Raw genomic sequence first — 7,350 nt, 5'->3', positions numbered from 1 at the left:
GACTTTAGGGTGGAATCCAAAGTTAGTGAAGAATGGTGTTGAAGCAGATGAAGAATGATACTGGTTGTTATGACAGAACTCGGCCCAGGGAAGTAATTGAACCCAGTCATCTTGAGAGGAGGACACATAGATGCGGAGGAAGGCCTCCAAGTCCTGATTCACCCTCTCGGTTTGACCATTGGTCTGAGGATGGTAAGCCGTGGAAAACTTTAGCTTGACTTGGAGGACTTGACATAAACTTCGCCAGAATTTGGCTGTGAATTGAACTCCTCGATCTGAGATAATTTCTTCAGGAAGACCGTGGAGTCGGAAGATCTCTTGTATGAATACTTGAGCCAACTTGGAAGCTGACGGAAGACCGGTGAGAGGAATAAAGTGTGCCATCTTGGTGAACCGGTCAACTACCACCCAGATGGTATTGAACTTGTTGCACATGGGTAAGTCTGTAATGAAATCCATCGACAAGTGGGTCCATGGTCGACGGGGAACGGATAGTGGAACCAGTTGCCCCGCAGGCGACTGGCGGGATACTTTATGTTGGGCACACTTTGGGCAAGATGCAATAAACTCCAAGACGTCCTTTTTCAGAGTTGGCCACCAATAGGACCTAGAGATAAACTCCAGGGTTTTTTGGATACCTGTATGTCCGGCAAAACGGGAAGCATGGGCCCAATGCATGAGCTTCTTCCTTAGCATCGGCTTCACAAAACTTTTCCCTGATGGGGGCGTAGAGTCCATCCCTACCGTGGAGAATGCCAATGGATTTATAATAGGATGCTTGTCTGAAGACTCTGACTCATTTTCTTGCTCCCATGAGCGGGAAAGGGCATCGGCCTTGCGATTCTGAGAGCCCGGACAGAACTGGAGTTTAAAGTCGAACCTGGAAAAGAAAAGTGCCCATCTGGCCTGACGAGGGTTGAGACATTGTGCGCCCTTCAGGTATAAAAGGTTCTTGTGGTCTGTAAGTATGGTGATTGAATGAGAAGCTCCCTCCAACAGATACCTCCACTCTTCTAGAGCGAGCTTGATGGCTAGCAACTCCTGGTCGCCAATGGCATAGTTGCGCTCAGCTGGGGAGAACTTCCGGGAGAAGAAACTGCAAGGGTGTAAATGGCCATCTTTAGCCCTCTGAGATAACACCGCTCCTACTCCAACGGAGGAGGCATCCACCTCTAAGATAAAAGGAGAGTCGATGTCAGGCTGTTTCAGAACAGGCGCAGAGATGAACCTTTGTTTTAAAAGATGAAATGCTTGCATGGCTTCTTCAGACCACTTGGACGGGTTAGCACCCTTCTTAGTGAAAGCAGTAATAGGCGCCACAATGGTGGAAAAGTCTCGTATAAACTTTCGGTAATAGTTGGCGAACCCTAAGAACCTCTGGACCCCTTTGAGGGTTAAGGGTACCGGCCAATTTTGGATTGCTTGTAGTTTCTCAGGATCCATCTCTAGTCCGGAACCGGACACAATGTACCCTAGAAATGGAATGGACTTGACTTCAAAGACGCATTTTTCTAATTTGCAATAGAGATGATTGACACGGAGACGGGACAGAACCTCTTTAACCCAAAAACGATGTTCCTCTAAATCGTTGGCAAAAATGAGGATATCGTCTAGATAGACCACGACATGACGGTATAGAATGTCTCTGAAGATCTCATTGACAAAATGCTGGAAGACAGCTGGAGCATTGCTCAATCCGAAGGGCATGACGAGGTACTCATAATGTCCGTCACGGGTGTTAAAGGCGGTCTTCCACTCGTCACCTTCACGGATCCGGATGAGATTGTATGCACCTCGCAAGTCCAGCTTTGTAAAGATGGTAGCTCCGCTAACTCTGTCAAAGAGCTCAGTAATCAGGGGTAAAGGATAACGGTTCTTGATGGTAATGTCGTTCAAACCTCTGTAGTCGATGCACGGCCGCAGACCACCATCTTTCTTTTTTACAAAAAAGAAGCCTGCGCCGGCTGGAGAAGAAGAAGGTCGAATGAACCCCTTTGCTAGGTTCTCTTTAATATATTCCTCCATAGAATGCGTCTCAGGCAGAGACAACGGATAAGTTCGGCCTCGAGGTGGAACCTTCCCTGGAACGAGATCAATCGGACAGTCCCATTCTCTATGAGGAGGAAGGATATCAGCAGAAGCTTTACTGAACACATCCGTGAAATCTTGATATGGAGGAGGTGGAACATCAGACGACCTGGGGGAGGAAGAACAGACAGGCAATACTTTAAACAAACATGTCTCAGCACAGGAGGAACCCCATGCCAGGATTTGCGTAGTCGTCCAATCAATTGTAGGATTGTGAAGACGGAGCCATGGAAGGCCCAGGACCACAGGATGTGTGGCTCTTGGAATCACTAAAAAAGAAATAAGTTCGGAATGAAGAACTCCCACTCTCAGACGAACTGGTAGAGTCCTTAAAGAAATAACTGCATCAAAAATGTTGCTGCCATCCACGGCAGTTAAAGAAATGGACGAAGGAAGTCTCTCGGTGGGTAGGGACCACCGTTTAACATAGGCTTCGGTAATAAAGTTCCCAGCTGCTCCGGAATCAAGGAGGGCAATGACGTTCCGATAACGTTGAGCAACTTGAAGCGAGACTGGGAGATTACAATCTTGAGGAGATGGAGAGGAGATCATTACTCCTAGCCGGCCCTCTCCTTGGTGAGCTAGGATTTGGAGTTTCCCGGACGTTTGGGACAGGCATTAATGGTGTGAGACGGAGCTGCACAATAGAGACAGAGAAACTCGGAGAGACGTCTTCGGCGCTCAGCAGGAGTTAAACGGGAACGGCCAAGTTGCATGGGCTCATCTTTAGATGGTGACAGTTGGCGAGGAGGAGGAGCAGAAGATTTTGGAGCAGATGATCTTCCACGCTCAGTTGCTCTCTCTCTGAAACGTAAATCAACTTTCGTGCAGAGTGAGATTAGCTCATTTAACTTAGAAGGTAAGTCTCTGGTAGCTAACTCATCTTTAATACGCTCAGATAAGCCATGCCAGAATGCAGCATACAGGGCCTCGTCGTTCCATGCCAGTTCGGATGCCAGGATCTGGAACTGTATCAGATATTGTCCTACAGTACGTGACCCCTGGCGTAAACGGAGAATCTCGGATGAAGCTGAGGTTACCCGGCCTGGCTCGTCGAAGATGCGCCTGAATGTTGACACGAAGGCAGTGTAGGAAGATAGCAGGGTGTCGGACCTCTCCCATAACGGTGATGCCCAATCAAGGGCTGAGCCACTGAGAAGAGAAATAATGTAGGCAATTTTTGTACGGTCACTGGGAAAATTGCCAGGTTGTAGCTCAAACTGAATCTCACACTGGTTGAGAAATCCCCTGCAGAATCTTGGAGATCCGTCAAATTTTGCTGGCGTTGGAAGATGAAGACGTGGAGCAGAAATGGGTAAGGTGGGTGGGGTTATAGCTGGAGTCACTGTGGTTGACGCACCAGACGCGCCTGATCCACGGAGAGTTGTCTGAATCCCATCCAGCCGAGTAGAGAGATCCTGGAGACAGCGGATGATGTGGCCCTGTGCAGCCTCCTGATGTTCTAGTCGGGCTGCCAGTTCTTGCATCGGCCTGGCCGCTTGATCCTGGTCTCCGGCTGGATTCATTAGGTCAGTGCTTACTGTCACAACTGAGGGCCTGAGCTGACGGGAGGCAGCCTCAGTTGTAGGGGCTGAGATGTACCGGAACCTGGGAGGTTGTATCAGACCCCTGGACATGTAAGTAACATGAATAATAACTGCCCGAAGGCGTGACCACGACAACTTGGATAAAAGTCAATGATGTTTATTATGACAACTCCGCAACACAGCAGCAGTAAAAGAAAACGTAAAAGTCAGCAAAGAATAAATACAGTTCCTGGGTACTACAGGATGGCAGGAGCCACAGGGCACTGGTAGTGTGAGATAGTTCTTATGATCTTCTAGATGGAAAGTCCTTACCAGGCCCGACTGTAGCAATGGAGATAACCCAGGATTGTGCCAGCTGGTGTTCCAGGAAAAGCTGGGTTGCTGAAGATAAAACAGCTGCTGTGGATACTGGCTGGAACCAGACTGTTGTTAGCACGGAGTGGATACTGGCTGGAACCAGTTAAATAATAAATGAACTTGGGAGCGATGAAATATGAACTGAAATGTAGAACTTGAGAGCGGAGAAATAATAATACCGGTGGAGAGTGGTAAAGTGTAGAAAGGACACCGGCCCTTTAAGGGAAGCTGTACTCTGCTGGAAGCTGAGCTGGAAGCAGGTAATGTTGTAGCTGGAAACAGATGAATCCACAATGGATTGGAGAGTCAGGCTACACCGCAGGTGGAATGCTGGTGCGGGTCTCTATGGTGGAAGTCTTGAGACAGGAGCTGGAACCTGGAAGACAATCACAGGAGAGAGACAAACAGGAACTAGGTTTGACAACCAAAGCACTGACGCCTTCCTTGCTCAGGCACAGTGTATTTATACCTGCAGCAAGGAAGGGATTGGCTAGGCAATTATGCAGATTATCAATACTGAGAACAGATTGGTGGAAATGATCAGCTGACAGAATCCAAGATGGCTGCGCCCATGCAGACACTTGGAGGGAAGTTTGGTTTGTAATCCATGTGGTAATGAAAACAGTAATGGCGGCGCCGGCCACCGGAGACAGGAGGCGCCAGGCTGACAGATGCACATCCAACCACGCGGACACAGCGGAGGCCGCGGCTGACGTAATCGCCACTCAGACACTCTGCATGCAGAAGTTCAGGGACGGCGGCGGAGGCCGCGGGAGACGCCATGCCAGGTGTAATATGGCGTTTACTGTGACAGCGTCCCAGAGTGACAGGAGAGGATACAGGAATGTACACATCAGGATAACAGATGGGATCCGGTCCTGGAGCGCTGAGCCAGCCTTAGGAGGCATCTGATGGGTAAGAAATGGCGTCCAGATACCCGAGTCGTGACACTGACGTCATGAACTGGGCGGGCGTGTACACACGCCCGTCCAGTTCAGCTGTCAATAACCGTCGGCCACCGCAGCATGTGTACGGGCGGTCGGCCGACCGCCCTGTACACAAACAGCGACGCGCCAATATATCGGTAGATATATTGGCCGTCGGCTGTGCTGCGGGGCCGACGCGATACATCTGTGAACGACGGAGTTCACAGACGTATCGGCCGTACACACTGGCCGACGGTCCCGCGATATATCGGCCGTTCAAGAGAACGGCCGATATATATCGACCAGTGTGTACGGGCCTTTAGGTAGCTCTACCAGACATAATGTATATACGGGGTCACTCACTCACTGCTACTCCATAGAGTTTCGTACAGGTACAAGTGACCTGTCTAAGGTGGCCATAAATTAGGGGCGCCAAATTGAGATTTTATCTTGCCCCCCCCAACTGAAAAACGTTCTGACGCCCCTGGATACACTGATAGTGAAAATCACACAGCAGATACAGGTACACACACTCACAGTGACAATGCAGATAATTATTTTAGTAAGACAATAAAACTGCACTGGACTAGATATATATATATATATATCTATATATATATATATATACAGTATATAACAATGCGCGGTATGAGACCGAATGTATATATCAGAATACTCGTACAATGTATTCTGGTAGAGGTATACTTGTTCTTAACTAACGCTGTCTTAAAATGACATGTAGAATACTTAAGTGTCTGTAGAATCACAGCGATGATAAATCAGGCGGATTTACAGAGGAGACCTGCAGTCCCGGAGACCAGTCGCAGTTACTGTTAGAAGATGGCGCTCAGCGTTTCAGTCAGGGAATGAGAGTGCGAGGCAGCTCCAGGGCGGGAACACCAGTAGTAGATGGTGCCCGGAGCTGGGGGAGGGGCTACAGGTCAAGCGCCTTATCCCCTATGCTGGTCCTCACCACCTGGTACTATGGAGCCTTATTAAAAATGGATAATGTATTATCCAATCTGTTCTCCCCTGCCCTGGTGGATATAGTGGGGTCCCTGTATGGCCACAGTGTCCACGCCAGCATCGCGGTCCGTCTCCTAAGACTGCAACCGGAATGCGATTTAATGGTGGGCCCCGCCTGGGGGACCGTCTTACCTTATCCCTGAGAAGCAGCCACACGATCCAGGAGAGCGTCTGCGGTGGTGTGCCTAGGAACTGGAGCGTCTCCGCTGCAAGTACCAGGGAACAGAGCCAGCGGGGGTATGCGACGCTGCTGGGAAGGTGATGGAGCCGCAGCACAGTATGTCACAGGGCCGTCTTAACAGCAGTGTAGGCCTCTGGGCACAGCAATGCACTAGGGCCCCCTACCCATCCTCCAGCGGTAGGGGTGGTGGGTGCTATCAGCGGCAGGTTTGATGTCCTGCGGGCTTTAGGGGGTGTTCTATCTTCCACTAAGCATGTAGGACCTGGAGCAGTAATTTCTGCTAATTACTCCTTTACTGTACAGATGGGGATAAACTGTAGAGGGGGCATTGGGCTGAATGAAGACGCCCTGGTACATGACTTCCAGGGTTTAATACGTAGGGGAGGGGTGGATAGTGGAGTGGGCTTAATATTTATCAATTTCTGGTGAGAGGGCAGATTGCTTCACTGCAGATATCCCAAGTTCCAGAAAATATATTTCTTAGGTTTGAATGGGATAAAAAAAACTAGAGAGTCCCACCTGTCAGGAGGTACTGGGGACTTGGGGATCAGAGTTCAGGAGCCAGAGCAATTCACCAATGAATATCTAAAACTGCATATTAGGCGTGTGGAGCTGGAGCAGGGACCAGCTGCTTGAAGGCTGATATCTCTGGTTATGGGCACAGTAGAGACAAGCTGCCCATGTACACTGAAAGGGGAGAGTTCCAGCTTTTGGAGTATATCCTCAGAAAAACTCTAAATCAGACAGAACCCGAGATATCTGGCTGGGAAGAGCAATTAACAGGCTTGGATGGGGACCACTGCTTTCAAGTTGGATATCTCCGGTTCGCCAGGGCCGATTTTCAAAAATCTGGTACCCCTGGAAAGAGGAGACCCTCAGCTATCAGCCTATGGCCTTTATATGCCTGGGGCCCTTGGGCAAGAGCCCATTGAGCCCATACGAAAAGACGGCCCTGGTATGTCACACTGACATATGAAGTGCTGCAGCCCTTGAAGTATTCTAAATAGCTTTTTCAGGGCTGCCTGTTAAGTGACCTGCTTATGCAGGCACCAACTCTAAAACGGAGCTCACAGTCCCTGAAGGCGGGGTTAAATAGAGGAGGCCCCGCAATGCATCCTGGGACAGTCTAAAGATTTAGCCTGTTGGTGCCTCTGGATCAAGATCGATCTCTACACCCCAATGTATTCCCTGTGGAACACAGTGTACCCCGCTGCAGAAAATAGGA

The sequence above is a fragment of the Pseudophryne corroboree genome, chromosome 1, assembly GCF_028390025.1.
Source record: "Pseudophryne corroboree isolate aPseCor3 chromosome 1, aPseCor3.hap2, whole genome shotgun sequence".
Lineage (NCBI taxonomy): Eukaryota > Metazoa > Chordata > Amphibia > Anura > Myobatrachidae > Pseudophryne > Pseudophryne corroboree.
This window is presented reverse-complemented; position numbering follows the sequence as displayed.